The following is a 23,076-nucleotide window of genomic DNA, read 5'->3' as shown; positions in this document are numbered from 1 at the left end:
AGACAACAACTTTCTGTTGCTTCCTTGCCAAGGGAACGTTAATCTTTCTTCCAGTTTTATCCTAGCGTACAACACTACCACTGGGATGGGCTACCCTTGCTTAACCCTTCCCCTCATTATGTCATAATGTTATGTTATGTTATGTTATAAAATGTTTTATTACGCGCTCTGCTACTACAGAGTATCCTGGCGCGATATGTAACATTAAACAGAGCCAATCCAAGAAAAAAGAAAAAAAAAGAACTAGATTCTGAGATTAAAAAGATGGGTTTTTAACCCTTTCTTGAATCCCGCTAATGTGGCTGATGATCTCAAAGAAAGCGGCAGGGCATTCCAGGACCGTGCTGTTTGGACAGAAATAGACTGACCACCCAATCTCGCGTATCTGACTTTGGGCATGGACATCAGACGGAGGTTGGCCGATCGAAGAGCACGGCGAGGAGTATAAAAGGCAAACCTCTTGTGCAGATATTGTGGGCCTTGTTGATGCAAGGCCCGAAAGGCCAAGACCAATGTTTTAAACATAATACGATGAGCCACTGGGAGCCAGTGGAGCTCTCGAAGATGGGCACGTGCACTGGTTCATAAGAAGGGCACCAGAAGGCGAATATGGGCCAGGCTATGGATGAGATCTTCATATTTTGCAAGCAAGGCAGTGAAACAACCCAGACACCCTGTCAACAGTCATTCAATGATTATGATTGGGTCTAGTTTGGCAGTGCAATTGTCAGCATGACCTACTGTTACCAATTCTTTAAAATACACATGGAGTGGGTGTTGGCTCCACCCAGAGGACTATATCTCCCCAACCTCTGGTTACTGGCTGTTTGCTGTTTTGTTCCGCCTTCTATGAAATGCTTGCATTACAATGTAAAAGGAACCATTTAAAATCTAAAAAGTGCACTGTATCATCACACATTACATTTTTTATGTTATAGGTGTATTGTAAACAGAAAGCAATAGTTTTGTTCTTTATTTTTCAACTGCAGCAGAGTTTTTTTAAATATTGTAGTCAGGGCTCAGTATGGACACCACGCCTCTTGGCTTTGCTAATGCTCGTTTTTAACATGCTTCTATTTCTCTTAAACAGTACTACATTGTAGAATTACACAGTGATTCTAAAACATCAAGGAAAATAAAGATACTACAGAAATTAGATTAAGGGCGGGTGGCTACAAGGTTATTCCAAATCCCAAATGGATTAATTTCAGTGGGCCTTGATACGAATTAGACAGGCTGACAGCACCCATTAATTCTATGAAGGATATTCAGAACTTTGAAATACTGTAGGGTTGGCCTAGGGTGAAAGTTAAATAAAACAAAAATGACTCATGGTTGTTTCTGTTTCTTTACTATTATTGTCAGGTAAAATTCTATCAACTTGTCCTGTGGCCTCATTTATTCCTTTGTCACTGTATGCTTAAGCTCTGCACACATGCACAGATACGCCCTTGGTTTAGTGCAAGGCCTATGGACCTAAGCAATTCTGTGCTGTGACAGTTTCCACAGAGTGCTGTGTACAGGTGGCAAACTGGCACTGTAAAGATGAAACCACCCCCCATAATGTATAATGACAAGATAGCAAAATGATACTGCCACAGTATGTGGTGCATTATGCCACTTAATTTGCCTTTTCTTGCTGCATAATGTATGCAATCCTGTTGCATAATTTGGTCCTTCACGGCCACATAATTACATTGGCCCTGAGCCAAGGGCTGCAACACTAAATCAGCACCCTCTTCTGCTTTTCTGTAACCAGTGTAATCACCCACACTTTCAAGGCAATGCATAACCCTGGATCAGTATATCAACAATCACATCTGCTTTCACAAACCTTCCAGATACCTCCGCTTCGATGGACTCCTACTTGCACAGATCAAAAGCATACAGAAAAACCATATCCGGTAGTCGAACCTTCTATAACATCGTTCCTAAAGCGTGCAACGACCTGCTGCTACACACAGGAGTCTCCACCTCACTTCTTGAATTCTATAAGAAGCTGAAGGCCTGGCTTTTGTGAGTGCTCTCACTAGACCCTAGGTGTGGCTAGACTCACACCTGCTCAGTACCAGGAGACCTCCCGGGCGATAGTGTGCTCTACAAATCTGCATAACATAACAACAATGTAATCACAAGTTATCTATACGGTTCAGTGCACCTGTAACTGTGTCATGTTTGGTTTCTCTGCGGCAATATATGTGATTTTTGCCCGTGCTCCCTAGCCAGTTGCATGTATTTACTTTTCCTCCTATTCACTCCTTGACACCCGGCCTCCTCACGCTATCAAGTTTAATTTTTGTTACCGCATGTTACATGGAGCTGTTGTTTTGTCAGTGCTTTGCGAGACCAATATATATCCTTAAGGTGAATGTAGAGCAGCTGTCTGTGTCTTTGGTTCTTTGCGGATGGTTTGTATATCTCGTCTGTTTTCTGTGCACATTTCATAGCGCTGCAGTTTCCCCATCTCTTAAATATTCTCACTATGTTAGTATACATGCTTACATTGTCGTGTGTGCTATGGCTACCGCCATCAATGCCTGGTTGGTTCTTGCGTTGTTGTGCAGGCCCGGTTGGGAGCTGTTCTCGCTGAACAAGACAGCCAATAACTGAATGGAAAACAATAATAAAACACATGCATCCCCTCTTTGGCAAGGTTTACCGGACTGCAGGTTTCACTCGCTGCCCAGTGACGTTACTCTAGCGGACCCTTTCGGTACATGTGAGTGACGCCAGGGGGGAGGGAGCCATTGAGGGAGATCTCAAGATGCCGGAAACCCTCTGGTCGGGTGCGTTTAAAAGTAGCTTAGCTCAGAGTAAACAACAAAGACAGGAAGTATGGACCAAGGTGCCATACTGCCACCCATGCCCCCACCCACTAACCTCAAGTGCATTGCGGCCTAGCGGCCTGATGTGACTGCTTCGCTCCTCCATCCAGCCTGCAGCGGGTTCCAAACTAGGTTGTGTAGTTTTTATTTTAACGCTGGAAGTATGGCTCTAAAACCCATTCATGCAAGCACGGCCAGTAGTGCCAGAGGGACTCACACGCGACTTTGGGCCACTTGGTACCTATGAGCTCTCCTCTCCCTAACCCCCACCCCCACCCTGCACACACCTGTTGGATGTCGAGGCTCCGTCCGCCAGCAGCACCCCGAGGCCCGGCACCAAGCGCGGGGAGGAGCGGCTCCTCCTGCGGCCTCTCTGCCTTCTGGACGGGTCTCTGGAGATAAGAAGGTGTCACTCGCACCCACGGGCCCACGTGACAGGATGCAGCTCGGCCCGGCCTGCTTGATGCTTCCCCAGACTTGAGATGGGGAAGCGCTGCGAGGCAGAGAAGCCGCAGACCGCCAGGGCGCTGAGCGCGCGTCTCTCGCATGGAGGCATGAGGGTCACAGAGGCGTCAGCGAGAAGTCACTCTGAGGGAGGGCAACGGGGAAGAGATGAGTGAGGAACGCGGAGAGGTGCTGAGCGAGGACCACAGGGAGGCGGTGAGTGAAGGTCAGAGTGAGGCGGTGAGTGAGGGTCACGGTGAGTGAGGGTCACAGTGAGTGAGGGCAACAGGCAACGAGTGAGGAACGCAGAGGGGTGGTGAGTGAGCACCACAGGGAGCCACAGACCGTGAGGGAGAGTGACAGTGAGTGGGGACATACGAGGGCTCACCCCACTCAATGCCAAGGGCGCAACTAGACCCGAACTTCGAGACTTTGAGAGGGGGGGGGCGGTAACACTCCCAACCAAGGCTGGCCCTAGCACTGGGCGCTCACGGTGCAACAGTCTTTTTTGGCACCCTCCCCCATTTCCTCCTTCTCCATGAATTCCCTCAGTACCACTCACCAACAATGCGCCTTATCGCTCTAAAGCACTTTTCTGACAAACATTACTTTTTTTGTATAGCACTACTCCTAGTTTACTCACGCTCAGTTCTGTGATCTGCATGGTACATGTTCTTTGTAGCAGGTACATTAACCCTCTGCGCTGTGTGGGTGGCAGGAGTGCCCATGTGAGTGCACGGTTAGTGATGAGACAGAGTGAGAGTAGGGTAAGAGGAGCGACTGCAGAATGAGTGAGGTGACCATATGAATTTGGGTGCTTATGCAAGAGCAGAGTGGGACGAATGAATGCATGGTTAGTGATGAGCTTGTTTGAGTGAGATTGCACATTGAGCAATGAGGGAGACAGGTGAGTGAAGTGTCACATGAGTGCAGGGTCAGTAGTGTGCTCGTATGACTGCAGGGTGAGGTACAGGGTGGACAGCGCAAGTGCATTGTGAGTGCATTGTGATCACTGTGAGTGCAGGGTGAGCGTGAAAGTGAAAGGTGAGAATGAAGAGTGAGTTGTCTGAATGCAGGGTGCATACCCAGACACTTGAAGTAACTCAGTTTGTTATTGACAGCGGCGGAGTGTTTCAGATATGGCTATTATGGCATTAATCAGGAATCAAGGGTGGAGGAAATAAATAATGTGCTGATCCTGCAACAAATTTCCAGTCTTATAATTAGGGTTGCCAACTCATTATTTTGATGTCCCAGACGGTGCAAAAATAAGCAGTCACCGTAAGCCGTATTTTCAGTTCTTCGAACAGCACATATAAATAGAAAGCACTTTTAATTGTGTTGTAGGGCTGCCTGAATGATCCGTGACTGATAACTAAAGCGAACAAAGACAGAAAAGTCACATTGCACATTAATACATACTTTTTAGGTTTTGCTTGGCAATGCGTACGAAGTAGGCATGCGCTAGCAAAATCTTATGTTTTGCTCTGTGGGGTCGGGTATCCGCCCCCTCCTCGCCCCCTCCTCCCATTGGCTAGCTCCATAAATGGAGGCTAGCCATTGGGAGCCGGATCTGTCCGTCAAGGCCGGACCAGATTCGGGGGCGTTCCCGACATTTTTTCCCTCTCCGCCTCTGCGATGTCGTCATCGCGGCGGTGGGCGGAGTTTCGTTTTTTAAAAAAATTTGTTTGTTTTTCCCATTACGCGGCCGACCGCCGCTGGAGGAGGTCGAGGTGAGTGCTGCCGTTCCCTCCCCCCCTCCCGCTGTCCGTGAGCCCCCCCCCGCCCACCTCCCGCGTCTCATGTCGATTAGTTTCTGGAGCTCGGCTCGGGTCCATTCCCGCCCCCCTCCCGCTTCCCGCACCCCCTCCCGCTCGGAAGTGCATGTGCAGTTGCCACCCGGAAGAAGTCCAGGTGAGTGCTTGCTTTTTTTTTTTTTTTGCCCGTTCCCACCCCCTCTCCCGCTCTCCCTGTCTCCGGCCCCGTTCCCGCCCCCTCCCGCGCTCAGTGCTAAAGTGACAAGTGTGCGGCTACAAGAGAAAACAAAGCATCATCCGAGGCACAACACTGCAAAAGGTAAAAAGACACCCATCCACAAAAACAAGCGTCACGTCACTGATTTGTTATACTGATTTGAGCTTGGCGCGTGCAGGAAGGAAGGCACGTTGTGGTGTGTATGTAGTTTGGTGGCAGGGAGTTGTACTATACTTCGCGTGCAACATCTAACTAGCTCCGGAATGCGCTATTCCCTGACCTTCGGTGTACCATGAAGGGCCGGATCGAACTGGCCATTAAGTTCCACTTCTAGCCACGCTCCCGCCATTGCTTGTCTCGTCCTTTTAAAGTGTGCATAGCACGATCGTTGTGAGCGGCAGCGCCAGGCACTTAGTTCTTACAACGTTTATTTGGGAGGTGAATATAAAAATATTGTATTTGATGTTTTTTTCTTTCAGCGCGAGTTACCTCCATGAAAAGACCGAGGCATATGTGCCATGGTGTGGACAGGGTTGCCCAAAAGCTTAGCTAAATTGGACGCCCCTCCCCTTTCGGATTTTCCCGGTTTGAAGTTAAGACATTGTTGGCGGCTGACCCTCCCCCACGTAATGCTGGACATGCCATGCGTTCTGGCCAGATCTCTTCACTGTTGCGCCTTTTCACGTTAAAAGCAGACCTTTACTTAGATTTTTGCCGACTGTTGTTGTTCGTGCAATAACACGCTGTCCATCCTCTCTACACGCTAGTCCCAAACCCTGCACCCGGGACCAGTGTCACATGCTCCTGTCTCCCACCTCTGCCCCCTAGTACCTGTGTCTCCATGCGTCTGTCCGCCCTGTGCCAGCCTTTCCTGTCCAGACAACCCCGTCACTTGCTCAGTCCTCACCTTCATGAACAACTTCCTCTTCGCTCCTCCCACTCCCTGTGGCTCCATCACTCGCTCTTCCCTTTCACCGCACTCTCCTTCTCTCACTGCCTCTCTCTCTTCTGCTCATACTCTCATCCCCTCACTCGCTCTTCCCTTTCACCGCACTCTCCTTCTCTCACTGCCTCTCTCTCTTCTGCTCATACTCTCATCCCGTCACTCGCTCTTCCCTTTCACCGCACTCTCCTTCTCTCACTGCCTCTCTCTCTTCTGCTCATACTCTCATCCCGTCACTCACTCTCCCTTCAACACACTGTTAACTCTCTCCAATGCACCACTCTCTCACCCTAATTTGTTTTTCCTTCTTGGCTCTATCTCTATTCATTATCCCTCCCAGACTCCTCCTGATTCTATAGAGCACTTTTCAAAAAATTTTGTAACCATCCTCCATTTGCGTGAGATTACGCTATTGGCATTGTAAATGACAATGCCATTAATTTATCTGTTTTCAAAACCAACACATAAATAAAAAATTTGTCATTGACAATGCCAATAGCTCTAACTTTGTCAAAGGCAAAACCATTGCATTGTAAATGCTTGTTTTATTTAAAACCCTATTTACTGTCAAGAAAATGTCTTTGCGGGCTCTTTAAACAACACATGGCTGGCATTTTTCTTTTGACAATCCTACTTTATATTCCTTTACATGTAAAGCACTCTGATACCTGATGTCTCTGGTCTAGTTCGTGCTATATAAGACTCACACTATGGCAGTAAATGTAAAATACGAATGTAAGGAATAGGCAGAATGGAGGCCAAGGGGGTACAGGAATCATGAAAAAAAACAACCTCGGTAACCAGTATGTAAGTATGGAAATGGTCTTTAAAGACCTGTGAAAAACTCGGCGTGCCGGAGATAAGACTCCAGACACTGCCCAGCCGAGCCCACAGCCAGCCCCGGCCCGTGGAGGGAGTTGCGGTGGGTCAGGCAGGTGGGGCGGGGGAGGGGCAGGGTGGGGGGTGATAAACACTGGAATCTGGATGATTGCAGGTAAGTAAACAATTAAATTAATAAAACGAATTTCGTTCCGTGCCCTGCATCGCAAAATGCAATGCAGGGTACGCTACGAAATATGGAGTTCTAGGTTTTCACAACATCTGTTCTCAGTACATGAACGGTTGCATAGTATGTTATTTAGCCTGGGACAGTTGCTCAGTGCTTAGGAAAGTACACTCTACTCTGCAGCTACTGGGAATTATTTTCTCAGCTAGTGAAATCGAAGTGTCTTTATTCTAACACAGAATAAACAATAATCCGACTCACATGTGAGACAACAACATCATGACAAAGATGGAAATTGCCCAAACTAAAGAAAACATGGATTCTTACATTCTAAACAATGACATTTCAAGATTTTAAGCAACCCACGTTATCAACAGTAAGGTAGTTAATCCCAAAAGGACAACTACTAAAACTCTTGCGACCCACTGGTTTCTCCAGCTCTTCGGGTCAGGTTTGCAAGCCGCTCAAATGACAAGGCCCACGCTATGAGTAGTTTATGGGATCAAGTGAGAGATGCAGTATGGCAGAGCAGTGCAACATCAAACAAATCAAGAGATGCCCAGCCACAGTGTTGTACTAAAAACACAGCGCAGCCCCAAAGACATAATACATATAATAATGCGAACAAACCAAGGCTGAATGCATCTACACACTTAATAGTACAGGAGTCAAAAAGGCGAAAAATATAACCATGTGCAATAATGAGGAAAATGTGAATTTCTTCTTCATTAATGGAAGTTTTTCACTACCAAAACCTCAGCGTTCTGTTCAGGGTACTAAAGTCTTTCTGTATTGTATTGAAAAACCTTTGAGCCGCTTGGACTTATTTTTTGATCAGACATTGACCTAGAACACGAGGGAGAAAAACACAAAAGGGGGAAAGAAAGAGGACGAGAAAAAAGGGAGAATAGTAACAAAGGGAGAAAACATGGATAAAAAAAAGAACCTGCATTAGCGAAATAAAGGAACAGGGAGTGTCTGGTAGTGAATTAAAGTGTCATGAGGTGGAATCAAGACTTCACAGGCCTCATATTAATCACCCCGACTTTCGATAGCGCTCTCAGCAGGCTTCTAAGCACAAATTTGGGCCACCCCACTTATTCTTTTACAAATTGGGCACTGTGCTTACTACTCCTATGTCAGGCGCTATCCACATGGGCTACACCACAGACAAGTATTTGAGTGGCAGTATCTCATGGCTCAGCCCTTTAAGGAATGAAATGGGGCTTTAACTTCAGAAACAGGCATATAGCACCCTGTGGCTTCCACTTTCCTGGGAGAAACTTGGGGAGGTGGTGGCAACGTGCAGCATCCACCTCAGGACGTGGCACTGTAGCTTTTAGGCACCTTTTCAGAGGATTATTAGCGCTTGTCCACGCACTCTGATCTCAGGGCTCAGATGAAGCAATGCTCAGATGGCACAGCTGAACTCTCAGGCACTATACGCATACTCCGTGTATTAAATTCAGGTTTTTTTTACACCCCCTTTCTCCAGCAGGTGATCTCTTGGCACTAAAGACAGAACATAATTACAGCCAACCAGTCAGGGCCATTAAATTGCTATTGAATTAAACAGGCAATAAAGCTTTTCTGAAAGTCTGCGGGCCGTTAGTTTTACTCCCCGACCAGGGGAGAGCATTGCCTAACCTGGCCACAAGAACAGAAAATGTCTGCGATATGGGCATGCATTTCTGAGCCTTCCGGACCATAACTGGACAAGGAGCTGTTGGCTTTGGCAATGATTTGTAACCATGCAGTACAGCAGTACGAATGCTTTGCAGTGTGGATACAACTGATTTTTAAAAGAGATACGATGCATTCCAGGTCTAATGCGCTTTTTAGGTCTCGGCCTGACGTGAGCAGCGCATGCGCTGCATTCGTCATAGACGAGGGCTTCTTGGAATCGATACGATTCCAGAAGCCGTCTTGCGGCTCCACCTCCAATTTTCATTGGTGCGCGGTGTTTTGGGCCATACATGATGCAAAACAAACTGTAATGATTGCACCGGAGGCAATCATTACAATGAGGGTTGCCACCCTGTCCCCTTTTGGCCCCGCCTACTGGGATTTGATTGTTTACTTGCGGAGGGACACAGTCTACTACAATTACTCTGTAAGCACTATTTGCTTGAGTCCTCCTTCTGTCTGTGTTAATGTGTGTTGCACTTGCGAGGCCTGCCCTCAAGTGTCCTGCACCCTATTTGTAAAGAAACGCATTGGCCCTCGTGCCACTGTATAAATCCACGATCTACCAAGCAACCACAACAAACTGAGTTGCCTTTTCCACGGCAGCCCAGAAGCGCTTTGGAGCCTCGTTGGGGTGGAAGGTGCTATACAATTCGACAAATAGCTGCCTGTTCCGTGTTTCCATTTCTGGGTCTAGTTAGTTGTGTGTACTATGTGAGTTCTGTGAGAAGAGTCAGGAATACCTTCTAGATCAACACCGTTAAGTTCCAGAATACCATTTGGTGTCTTTTTCGGTCTGCTGTTGCTGGTGTCATGCGTACTGCTTCTTTTCAGCTAGTTGTTTCTTTTAAGGCTGAGACATTGCTTCAAACCCTCGAACTACGAGTGCCAGAAAGCAGCGAATGAAACGTGCAGAGGATGGCTTCCTGGTTATCGAGATGTTTATAAGGAAAGTCCAAGGAATTCTCTGCTCGATTTGGTTGTAGAACAGCAGCGTTTTTTTTTGTTTGTTTTGCGAAAACCTTGGTCTGATGTGTATTTGTCGTTTAACAACGTGGTCAGTTTTCGGTAGGAAGGAGTTTTGCAGTGGGAGGTTATAGACAAAGTAAGGTGTAAAGATGAAAGAAATCAACCGTTTGTGTTTGGTACACAGCCATTCCAACTTTCCAAAAGTCGGGCTTCTTCCTAGTTTTTTCTGAAAACTGCATTTACGGGGCGTGACTCCTAGAGTCTATGCAGGTCTGTCCCTCGTCATAGGAGGCACTTGGAAGAATAATCTGCGACTTGTTGACGTTCAGGTCCCTAGTGCTTTCCAGTCTTGAATAGAATACCAGCAGTGGAGCACCCCCTGGAGGATTCTACAGCTTACTTCCTGCAACCGTCCAGGTTTTTAATTTTTTTGCCATTGTTTGCGCATATCCTCCTTCTGTCTCTTCTCGCGTGCGTGTTACACGCCACGCCTGCCCTGCTGCCGACTCCCAGAGTGGCGCGTTGGCTCACCTTTAGTAGGCGAAGAGTTTGCGTTTCTGCGCCCCTTGCATGCTTTCTATTGCTGCCTGTTTTTTTTGTTGGACCTGTAATTGGTCTTGGTTGCTTGAGCACTACTCACATCTCGATGGGCTTCATTTAGTGTTTGGAGGGAACTAGACATCCTCCAAGTTCAGGAGGACCGTCTTAATTTGGAGTACAATGATCGGCTGAATTTTCCAGCTATCCATGTGGGGGAGTAAATTCTTCCGGGTGATCCTACGCCGCATTTAGATTTTCTTTCAGAAACGAAAGGATTTTCAGACCCCTCCAAGCTATAGATGAGTCCTTGGGAATTGTTGTCAGTGCAAACCCAGCCAAGGCACTGTTGTGCTCAGTGTAAGAATAGCCCCCCATCTCCCCCCCGATCCATTAAGCAGCCCTGCCCCTCCCTTTGTTGGTCTCGCTGTGTTTTCACTTCCGCACTTTTCTTTTAGAGCTGCTGCCCTGGGGCATTGACACAGATGTCCCTCGGAGTCAGAGGCGTGGTTTCATCTTCAGAGCCTGTCTCTCTACTACTCTCTCTCTACTACTCTTTCTCTACTACTCTCTACTACTCACTCTCTAGTACTCTCTCTCTACTACTCACTCTCTACTACTCACTTTCTACTACTCACTCCCTACTACTCTCTACTCACTCTCTACTACTCTCTACTATTCACTCTACTATTCACTCTCTACTACTCACTCTTTACTACTCACTCTCTACTACTCTCCACTACTCACTACTCTCTACTACTCTCTCTACTACTCTCTACTCTACCTACTCTCCACTCTCTACTACTCACTCACGACTACTCACTCTATACTACTCACTCTCTACTACTCCCTACTACTCTCTACTCTACTGTCTACTACTGTCTACTACTGTCTACTACTCACTCTTTACTACCCACTCTCTACTATGCTCTACTACTCACTCTCTACTACTCACTCTCTACTACTCTCTACAACTCTGTCTCTACTACTTCCTACTACTCTCTACTCTACTGTCTACTACTCTCTACTATTCACTCTACTACTCTCTACTACTCACTCTCTACTACTCCCTACTATTCTCTACTGTCTACTCACTCTCTACTACTCACTCTATACTACTCACTCTCTACTAATCACTACTCTCTACTAATCACTCTCTACTACTCACTACTACCAACTCTCTACTACTCTATCTCTACTACTCTTTACTACTCACTCTCTACTACTCTTTACTACTTTCTACTACTCACTCTCTACTACTCACTCTCTACTCTCTACTACTCACTCTCTACTCTCCACTCTCTACTGCTCACTCTCTACTCTCTACCTACCTCTCTACCTCTCTACCTCTCTCTACCTCTCTACCGCTCTACCTCTACCTCTACCTCTCTCTACGGGCACACACATGCTGGTTCTGTGGGATTTGTTAAATAAATAACATCTTGCTGACTTTGCTGGTCCGTCCCTCTACTTGCTGGCGTGGAAGCGGTGTCTGCGAGCGCAGAGCGTGCTGAGGAGGAGCTTTGTTTATATATATATATATATATATATATATATATATATATATATATATATATATATATATATATATGCATATATATGCATATGCCTTTATATATATGTGTGTGTATATATATACATACATATATAAACATAGATATACATCTGCATATCTATTTAAATACAAATATAAATGCATGCATACATATACATATATGCATACATATGCATGTTATGTACATGAAAGTTTGAAAAACACTAATAAAAGCAAAGCTAAAAAGCCACCTAATTACTAACAGAATTGCATTAACTTAAACAAGGGCGAGACCTATTGCATTTTCAATGCTTGTTTTTAACGTGCATTAGCGCTGGATGCATCATAGTCCTTTTTTTAATTATTATTTTTAGCCATGCCGCACAGCAGCCATGATCCTATACAGCATGGCTACAAATCATTAACAAAGTCAGCAATGTCCATGTTGTCCAGCCTGAAGAAAAGGAATGGCAGAGCCAATGGTCTCAAAGGTGAGACCTATTGTCTTTGCCAATGCTTTGAAGGTCTCAGCACAACACTCCTATGACGCTCACCAAATCAGTTAATCTCCCAATATGAGAAAAAGAAAAAAAAGATGGCATTTGGGATAAAATCCTATCACATAAAGAAAGATATTGCACCCAAGTCCCTGTCTTAGTGAAAATACATTTGGAAGCAGATAACATCTGTTGTCACAATAAAAGAAGATAATATCTGGTCTCACAATAAGCATCCATTTTGGAGGAAAGGGTTTCTTTGAAGTGTGTGTGGCATAGTAAAACAGGGCTGTAAATGGCAAGAGGTTCAACAAGGACTACAGAGAAGAAGAAAAATAAAAGTAGAGTCTCAATCACAGCGTGATCAGCGGAAGTACAGCAATCAGTACTTGGTCCATGCTCCAGATGAAAGGAGGAATTGAAGCCAGCAAGTGCTGGTCAATTCGAAGGCAGCAAATAAGTGTGACAATGAAGCCAACAAATGTTAAGCAAAGAACTGGCTGCAAGCCCCTTGTTGTATGTAATATCTCTTGCAAGTGAGGGCGCATGCAGCGCATGCCTTGTCGCAGGCAAGACCAGACAAGCATTGGCATAGCCCAGTGGTTCCTAATCTGTGCGCCGCGGAACCCCGGTCCGCCATCAAAACTTGTCTGGGGCGCCGTGAATAGATGTGCACCAGTTTGGGAACCGCTGTGCACCAGTTGTTTGATGTGAATAGCCTGCCTGCCGGGCTTTCCCCTGCGGCACTAGATTAGGTTGCCGTTCGTTGTTTGGAATACACATGGCATTGTTTTCACGCGGTCGTTGCAACACTTGGGGAGGTCTGGAGGTGGCAATAACAAAGAGAGATAAGTGCTGGTGTTCCCCCACGTCGCAGGTCGCAGGCCCAGACATGTCTCACAGCAGGCGTGGACAACGCTCGCCTCACCAAAAGGGTTTCGATTTAATTTAGATCTGGTATCTGTCATTATTTATAATAAATCAGTAATGTTTTCTTTATCTTTAAGCATTCTGCTGACATTTGGTCGGATTTCCATTCTGTCATTTCCCAGCTCTCAAAAACACACGTCGGTCGAGCTGTTTTCGTAACAAGTGGAATTGAAAAGTTATGTTTTTCATAAAAATATTTGCATGAGCAATCTTTTTGTACTCGCTGCTTACCTGGATATAGGCTACTCCTACTAGTTGTAATGAACAAATATCGGTCGTGGAAAAGAGCAATTGGGCTTTTGACCCTTACAGCAGATGTGCGAGTGCTTTGATGAACAGACATCATAATGTAATTCCCCACCCTCTGGGCCAGATTGCATTAATATACAAGAATGTAACCCGCGAGAGTTGATTACATTTTGTATTATAACTTCCTGTATCCTACTCTATAGCCCTCCAGTTTAGCTGGTGCATTTTACTAAGCTATTTAAACAGATCTCAGACATGAAAAAAGAACTGAGACGTGTGATTTAGGTTAAACCTCTGGATTACATGTATTTAATTCACAACAGAAACACTAATATTGCTCGGGGTTGCGTTGCTGGCGAAGAGACATGGAAGGCCCGGGGTGCGTACCTTCACCTCCAGCGCAGAGCTGGAATGCTGAAGAGTTGGGGTAGAGGGGGACAGTGGGCACAGGGTGGGCCCCTCCTGCTGTGGCATTGAGAGAGTGCTGCCGGTACTGTGTGATGAATGGAGTGTGTATGGGGCGGCAGTTCCAGCATGGTCACCTCCTTCCCTGGATGGACTGATGGGCCTTGAGGGGAGACAGAGTGCCAGGCAAGGGGTGGGGTCCCTCCGCACTGGGATAAAGAGTGGGCCCAGGGTGACTGCTGCTCCATGAGTCCTGAAGACGTTCTGCAGTGAGGCCAAGGGTGGATGCCTCATCTGTGAGATGCTATGGGAGCACTGCTAGCACACAGTGTCCAGTGGGAACTGGAGGGAAGGGCCTGGAGCCAGCATCCATGGATATGCACACTGGGGCTGTGGGCGGGAGGGATGCTCTGTGGTTGTTATACCTTCAACAGCTTCATCCCAGCTGTTTTCAGGGAGAGGGATGTAGGTGCTCCTGGGGCTGGGCTTGCATCGCTCCACCCGTCAAGGAAAAGTGGCGCAGTGGGGAGCCACAGCCTATGGCCAGTGGGTAGGGGAGCCACCGGTCAAAAAAGTTTGGGAACCTCTGGCATAGCCAATAGGTCTCACCTTTGGGACCTTATAAGTGATTAGTTATCCAGCACAATATCCTTGGTGCAACAACATCAAGTGTTGCATGGCTAAACACTTATAAGGTCCCAAAGGCGAGACCTATTGGCTATGCCAATGCTTGTTTTGAGTGAGTGGCTCGTGCAGGTATGCCACTGTGAGGTAGAGATGCTGAAAGTACTTTTACAGGAGCCCCTGTGACATTGCGTGTACCTTGGGTCTGGTGTAATACTTTAGCCCCAATTCCCGTCTTCTCACACCCAATGCATCCTTAAATGTCTCATTTACAGCCGGGGATGAAACTCCCATTACACCTGCCCTCCAGTGACACTTTACCCATCATGGGTGGTGGTGGTGGTGAATGTGGTGGTGGTGGTTGTGCTGGTGGACGTGGTGGTGGTGGTGGTGCTGTTGGATGTGGTGGTGGACGTGGTGGTTGTGGTGGATTTGGTGGTGGTGGTGGTGGTGGACGTGGTGGTGGTGGTTGTGCTGGTGGACGTGGTGGTGGTGGTGGACTTGATGGACGTGGTGGTGGATGTGGTGGTTGTGGTGGACGTGGTGGTGGTGGTGGTGGAGGTGGTGGTGAGCGTGGTGGTGGATGTGGTGGTGGGGGACGTGGCGGTGTTGGACGTGGTGTTGGACGTGGAGGTGGTGGACGTGGTGGTGGTGAACTACAGACATTGCCTGAAATGCACATGGTTATAATCCACATGAAAAATCAATGAAGCTGATAAACAGAAGTGAAATCTAAATTAATTAAAAAGACATTTATGCATTAAACAAAAAACGGAGTGGAAGTCTCTTTTCCAATGGGAAAGACAACTAACATGTGTGCCTTAAAGGGATGAAACTAGAGGTCTTCTAGCTTCACTTCTATCTCATATTCCAAGACGCCGTTGGACCCTCGACGTCACCTTTAGGAGCACCATAAAACTTGAACTAACCTTTTTCTCAAACACCACAATAACATCAGCTGTGCATCTATCTGACATCTCATCAGAACTACAGATAAAGACACATTGGGTAAACAAGATCGATCATAACTATTTTAAAATGGGTGTCAAGTATTTGGCTAAGTTGTTTACATTCAGGGAAAAGAAAGAGGCCTTTACCAAGCTAACAAGGGCACAGCTACTCTTAACATCTTACCTTTCATTGTCTCCACTGCCGTATTTGACTATAACTATGAAACAATCTATGAGAAACACATGTATGTGAACACGATTTATGCTACTACTCCTTAAAACTTTACAATCATGGAAGAACAAGGTCTGCTGCAGAGGGTTTAGGTATAGTGCTGAACCAATAGAACATGTCATCTGCTTGTGTTCTCTTGTGCTGTACCTTAGAAGGAAGTACCTACGCGCATGGTTTAATAGACTGGGGGTTAGGTTAATCATGGCAGCAATTAAAGAGTACCTGTGCGGCGTGCACCTTCAGCTTATGAGTCGCTTACTAAAATTCATGGAGCTAGCCATACCGGAGCTCGCGAAAGTATACGTGGCCCTACACGCCCAGTCATGCCCGCTATATTAAAGGTCCTGTAGGACAGTGCATGTAAGCACCACTCTTAATGGGCAAGCTATCGAAGATGAGAACGAAGGCTCTACGTGAAGTACCCAGTATAGCATTTGCACAAACTGCATAAGGCACCATCATATAACATAATGCAATGACGCGCCTGTATCTCTAGTGCATGATCGGAGATATTTATGCGGGATCTGTACAATGTATTAAGCAATGCATTAACAAGTACAGCACTTCGCACTTTACTGAACCTTTATATCTAGGGAGGATAGCCGTAGGACTCAAGAAGGATGCATTACCACGGCCAGCACTTTATTGAAACTTCCCATCTAAAGAGGATAGCTGCAGAGCACGCTAATTAGGATTGGTAAAATCAGGATGATAATTCCATGTACATGTCTGGTATGATAATAAACACAGCAATCTGTAGAGGGTTTAGTCGGGGCGGTTCGTGCAAATACATTGATTGTTATTTTTTATCCATTATTTGCTCAAATGTGTTATTGTAATGGTTTTAATTGACCCATCAATACATTTTGATCTGATGTTTTTTGAAGCACAGCAAATGTGACATGATAAATACAAGATGTAAAGGAGCCTTTAATTATTGGTCGGACTTCGGCATCACCACAAAACGGCTAGCGACCGGACCCACAGTTTGAGAAATGGTGATCTATCGGTTCTGTCATAAAAACTCAAACACCTGCAAATGTGTTGCAAATTAGACCTGTCACACCAAGAACAAACTGGGTACCTTGTCATGCTGCTCGGATCACAATAGGATCTCCCAGTGAACAGGATCGGAGGCATGAGGCACTCCAAGCCTTGCGCTAAGCACAGAAGACAGGGCTGTCTAACGTAAACTAAGGAAAAAGACTGCTGCTGTAGCGAAGGACATTCCTCGACAGGCGATGATTTGCAACCTTGAATACCACATTCAAGCTGCAGTTTATTTAAACTACAGGTTTAAACATGGCGCCCAATTGAGGTTCTGAATTATTCTTTTATTGAACAGTACTAAAGCATATGATGTCCGTCCAAAGCAATGTCACCCGACCTGGGTCAGTACAGCAGCTCCCATCCAAGATGCCCTTTGGCTCCACTTAATGGGGGCAGGTATTGGTTTGTCACGGTGGAGTACACAGTGAGCTAAAGCCTGCAAAATATGGAGGCGCTGCATTAAGCCACAGGAAGATATGCTGTTTTGATGCATGCAATGAAAGGTCAGGCGGATGCAAAATCAGGATTTGCAAAACTGAAAAACTTTTAAAGTAAACAGGTCCAAGGCAAAGCTAAAACCAACATAACAGTACATCGTAGCCTGCCATTTTATAAGAAATACACATGAAAGCAGGCCTCTTGCTTTTAGCAGTACATAAGATTTCAAGTTAAAAAAAAGGATATTAATTTTGAACAAGATGGCATCCAGGGGGGCGTGGCCAAGATTGCGACCTGCTAGGACGTGGGTTCCGCGGCTCCCTGCCCCGATCGTAGCACCTAGCATAGCTTAATCCTCCCCAAAACACCGCTCTACCGATCTCCACTTGCCCATAGACGAGGGCGGCACTGTTGGCGCTGCTGCCGGGTCTGCCTGACCAGGTGGGAGGCCTAGCAGAGGTGCAATTCCAAGACTGCGAGTCCTGAAATGGCGGCTGCCCGGACATAACCGCCGGCTCGGACGGGACCAGTAACGGCCACCAGAGAGGAGTGACAGCCGTCCCGCGCACTGCGGAGCCCACGACGGGGCCCGGTGGCCCGTGATCCCTGGCCAGGAGTGAGGTGGGGGCCCTGGCTGCTGCTGCCGCGGCCCGGCCGGTGGACAGAGGGTGGACCGGCTGGAGATCGCGGAAATCGAGGTCCCGGCTCCCGGGCCTACTCGGACGCCGACGCAGCGGACCTCCACGACCACAGCCGATACCCGCGCTGCTGGACCCCATGGCTCGCTGATCGTGAGGCAGAGACGTGGGTGACAGCCTGGACCACCGTGGGGAGTGGCGGAGCGGCAGTGCAGGAGCGGTGGAGCCGAGCCTGGTGGCGAGCAGGGACACGCCGGACGGCGCCCGCCTAGGGGACCAGGACTGAAGCGGCCAAAGACCGGAGGTGAGGAGTACTGCGGAGGGGTGCGAAGGGGAGCCTCGGGGGCACGCTTGAGCCCCCGGCGTCAGGCCTGGTGGGCCGGGAGACTGATTGGCGCGAAAAAGAGAGGCAGAGGTCTGCATCGCGTGTGGGGGCCTTCACCAGAGAGACCCCAACCGCGGTTCTAGCGGCAGTCCCGGCCCCACGTGCACACCTGACTCACCACCCCTGGGCTGGTGCTTGCCTTACCGACCCCAACACAGCTGCCGACTTCACAGATACTACCGGCACACAGGAGACATACGCCGGTGCAGCCGAGAGGCCCGACCCGCTTGCCCGAGGGCCCGGGTGTTGGTTTGACCGGCTGCGACCGCCTGGGCACCCCGGAAGGAGCGCTGACACGAGAGGCCTACTCCTAGCGGACAGCCGCCGTTCCCACTAGATTACGAGACTGCACGCTCGGCGCCATTGCCTGCGCTCCCAAAGCCGCTTTGGGTGCAGCTGGGCCCCTGGGACGACACAAGGGTCCCTGCTGGGGGCCTCGCTGAAGACCCGACCCTCGACTGTCGAAAGCTGGGGATCGTGTACACACCGACCGACCGCTCCCGCCCTTATCGACACTTCCTCTCTACGGGGGCCATTGCCATCTCCGGGGCCAGGACAGAGCCGGTGACGCCAGCGGCAGTGACGGGACAGGCCGGGGCCGACGGAGCGGAGCACTTTGGTGAAGAGGTGAGATGGGACCTCGGGGGGCACGCTCGGGCCCCCGGCGCATGACCTAGCTGGCCCACGTGGGGGTGGCGGAGGATCCCTACATTGGCATCCGGGGCCAGGCCAAAGTTCCCCACAGGCCCTAACTGAGAGGTAGCCCAGAGTCGACTGCTGCTACTGTGACCGATACTAAAGCCGCTGCAACGCGTTCCCCGACTCGGAACTGCCGTGCAGCTGCGACCGGCCAGCCTGAGAGCATTGCATCAGACGGCACTGTGCATAAGGGTCCAGTCACGGGGCGGGCTGCCACAGACACTTTGAACTCGCCGTCATTACACCCGACTCGGGGCGCCGCTGCCCAGAGCCCCTGCACCCTACCTCAGAGAGTGACCCCAGACGCAGACAGACCACGGGGCGCTGCTGAGGCCGTGGGCCCGCCTGAACGCACGCCCGGCTGCCAACACTCGCCCATCTGCAGTGAGACCTGAGAAACGCGGCCACCGGCCGACATCGACAACTGCTGCTGTGCCCACCGCCGGCCTTGAAGTGCAGGAGACGGTCGAGCTGCCGGCCCAGATCCACACCTCGGCCATGTCCTCCTCCACCCGCAGAACGGGACGCACCATCACAGACATGTTGGTGAAGGGGGCAGCCAAACCTGAGAAGAGCCCGGACAAGCAGATGCCCACGACACAGCCTAAAGGCGGGGACCAGGCTGACGGCGAGGCACCGGCCACGAAGTCCTTCATGGAAGCGCTGTTCACCTCCCTCAAAGAAGACATCCAGACGCTTAAGCAGGAGATGGCTGGGGGATACAAGGAACTGAGGCGGGATGTGGACAAGATTGGGGAAAGGGTGGCGGAGGTGGAATCGGCGGACATGACTAGAAGCGAGGAAGTGCACGCACTTCAGCAAGAAATACTTCGCCTCCAGGAGCAACAGATGGATTTGCAGGCACATTCGGAGGACTTGGAGAACCGCTCCCGACGCAATAACTTCCGCGTCCGGAATGTTCCCTCCAAGACCGAGGGAGGAGACATGACGGCCTACCTGCAAGGACTGTTCCGAGATGTCTTGGGGGAGTCTGAAGACTTCGAGATTCGGATCGATAGAGCACACAGGGTTGGTCTCCCGCGCCGCACGGCGACAACCCCGCCTGACATCCTCGCGTTCCTTCCGGATTTTCCCCTCAAAGGACGCATCTTGAAGATGGCTCGGCAGAAACAGCCCCTCACCTACCAGGGCCAAGCGGTGGACCTCTTTCAAGATTTGTCCGCAATTACTCTGCAGAAGCGACGAGCGTTCAAGAAAGTCACTGCTTTTTTGCGGGAACAGGAAGTCCCATATTCATGGGGGCACCCATTCCGCATCATTTTCAAATGGAACGGGAAGCTACAACAGCTCAGATCCCTGCGAGACACCTGCGACCTACTTGGCATTCCCCAGGACGAGGAGGACTCGGGGGAAGAATCTGGCGCTCCCCCATCTCAAACGGCGTCGCAGCGAGGCACGAGAGACGGCTGGCAAAATGTGAGGCACAGACGCCCTAAGAAGAAGGTCAATAAACCGGACCCCGAGACAGTGGCACAAGAACACGCTGCCGCAATTAAGGAAGTGACGAAAGACACGGCCAGCACGCTATGAACCGTGGCGATTTGAGACACTGATGTGCACAGCTGCCACGAGGCGGGGGGCCGGTGCGGGGAGCCGACGGGTTGCCGTTGCCATTGCTTCCCCATCGATGTTATACCTTCCCACAGGTCCAGCTGGACTGATGGCTGGAACTGGGACAATGTTCGTTGAAAAGACACTCAAGGTTAGAGTGGGGGCGGTGGGGGGGAGGGACTGGGGCGGCGTTGTGGGAGTTTGGGGAGTGTTGATGTTGGGGGGGGGTACAGGGGAGGGGAGGGTTCTCCTTGTCCGCGACCATTTGAGTCCACACTCGGGCTGCACAGACCACTCCGCGCAGCTCACGGACTGATTCCACCGCGGACCTTTGCAAGCCAAGCACCATACATAGAGCACCCACCGATACACTTAGAATGACGTGCTCCTTGACAGTGCTCTCGCTCAACGTGCGAGGGCTTAACAATCCTATCAAACGCAAGGCGGTTCTATCCTTCCTAGAACACTCGAAGGCGGACATCTGCCTCCTGCAGGAAACGCACCTAGTGCCTAAAGACCAACATAGACTCAGGTCCCGATACTTCCCATGGCAGTTCTTCTCGTCTGCACATAAAAAGGTAGCTGGAGTTGCGATATTAGTAGTAAAAACCTTTGGAGGGAGGGTCCTGCAGAAGGAGGCTGAAATCAGGGGTAGGTTGCTGGTACACCGCTTTCAAGTTGCAGGTCAGACATTGCTAGTGGGCTCTGTATACGCTCCCAACGAGGGGCAAGAGAAATTCCTACACTCTGCCGTAGAGGTAGCCACCGCCACACCACACTCACATCTGCTCCTGGGGGGTGACCTTAATCTGGTATTCCACAACACAGCAGATCGTTCTGGCCAGAGGTCCGGTCAGGTCTGGGCACTATCAGCGGCGGGGCACACACACATCTCGGACCTTGACCTCATAGATCTGTGGCGGCATGCTCACCCGCGCGAATCGGCTTACACATACTACTCGGCGAATGCGCGACTTGATTACTTCTTGTGCTCTTCCCAACTAGTTTCTCGGGCACGAGACGTAGAGATCCTTCCGGCTTCCCTATCTGACCACTCGCCAGTGGTGGCATCCTTCCTTGTCCCGGCTGCTCCCAGTCCCCAGAGGCACTGGAGGCTACGCGACGGTCTCCTGCAAACCCCGACCACGCAGGAACGGATCAAAACGGCGATCACTCAGTTTCTTACACATAACGCCAACGAGGATACCTCTAAAACCACGCAATGGGCGGCCCTTAAAGCGGTCCTCCGTGGTGAATTTATATCCATAGCCACGGCTAATAATAAGGAACGAGCGCAGAAACGGGCCGAACTCACCCAATGGGTGGCGGAACTGGAGCAGATGCACCAGCGCACGGGGGCAGCACGGACGTGGCGCCAACTATGCACCGAAAGGAAACTGCTGACAGCCTTGGACCAAGATGTGGCGGAGTATGCCACCATGCGCCTCAGGCAGGCGTACTACACCGGAGGAGACAGGTGCAGGAGATTGTTAGCGAGCAGACTGCGGGAGCAGCGCCAGCGACAACATGTGCGGGCCATCCTGCCGGGACATGACGCCCCTCTTACAGAAGACTCAGCTATCGCTGCAGCCTTCGGCGATTATTACGCTGCTCTCTACAAAGCAGATCACCTTGACATGCAGGACAGCCATGACTACCTGCAGGGCGCGACCCTGCCATCCCTGAATGAGGCGCAGGCGGCATTTATTGACCGTCCCATAGGATTAGAAGAGGTCATATCAGCGATCTCTCGCCTTAAGCTGGGGAAATCCCCAGGCCCTGATGGCTACACAGCGGCCTTCTATAAGACCTTTTGCCCGCAAGTGGCCCCGTTGCTGCGAGACCTTTTCAACACATTTGATCAGCCTGGTGCCATCCCCCCGGACCTCCTAGAAGCAGCAATCTCAGTTATTCCCAAACCCGGGCGAGACCCCACTTGCTGCGGTTCATACCGGACGATCTCCCTGTTAAATATCGACCTGAAGCTTTACACCGGCATTCTTGCAGGTCGACTGGCAACCTACATGCAGCAGTTGGTGGAGCCCGACCAAGCGGACTTCATCCCACAACGGCAAACAAGCAATAACACTAGACGTGTCCTTCACCTCATTGAGGCCGGATCTCGGACGAGACCGGACTGTATGCTTCTCACAATCGATGCGGAGAAAGCATTCGATAGGGTGCATTGGCCCTATCTAGACATGGTGTTGCAACGGTTCGGGTTAGGGGAGACCCTGCGCAACCGTATATTTAATTGTTACCGCCAGCCTACCGCTACTGTCCGGGTCACACCTCCCCACGGTTTGCTATTGGTAGAGGAACCAGGCAGGGGTGCCCACTCTCGCCGCTCCTGTTTGCACTCTATATGGAGCCCTTGGTGCAGCGGGTGAGGCAACATGACCTTATTTCAGGCATCCAGTTCGGCGGAGACACGCACAAGATCAGTCTCTATGCTGACGATGTCCTCCTATCCCTGACCAACCCTATGC

General features: G+C 49.5%; 2 protein-coding genes across 3 annotated transcripts in view; one reads left to right on the top strand and one right to left on the bottom strand.

Annotated features, from left to right (window-relative positions):
- The window catches only part of TMC8 (transmembrane channel like 8), a 106,342-nt gene extending 103,116 nt beyond the window's left edge, over window positions 1-3,226 (bottom strand). For both annotated transcript variants that reach the window (XM_078653861.1, XM_078653862.1), the window contains exon 1: window positions 3,113-3,226. The gene's annotated coding sequence lies outside the window, so the exon portion shown is untranslated. The remainder of the gene's footprint in view (window positions 1-3,112) is intronic.
- A 32-nt stretch (window positions 3,227-3,258) lies between these two features.
- TMC6 (transmembrane channel like 6) overlaps window positions 3,259-23,076 on the top strand; it is a 229,636-nt gene continuing 209,818 nt past the window's right edge. Inside the window, exon 1 of the mRNA XM_078653859.1 lies at window positions 3,259-3,485. The gene's annotated coding sequence lies outside the window, so the exon portion shown is untranslated. The remainder of the gene's footprint in view (window positions 3,486-23,076) is intronic.

This window comes from Lissotriton helveticus, chromosome 7 (assembly GCF_964261635.1).
Source record: "Lissotriton helveticus chromosome 7, aLisHel1.1, whole genome shotgun sequence".
In the NCBI taxonomy this organism is placed as follows: domain Eukaryota; kingdom Metazoa; phylum Chordata; class Amphibia; order Caudata; family Salamandridae; genus Lissotriton; species Lissotriton helveticus.
Note: the sequence above shows the minus strand (reverse complement) of the source record. Positions and strands in the feature narration are given on the sequence as shown.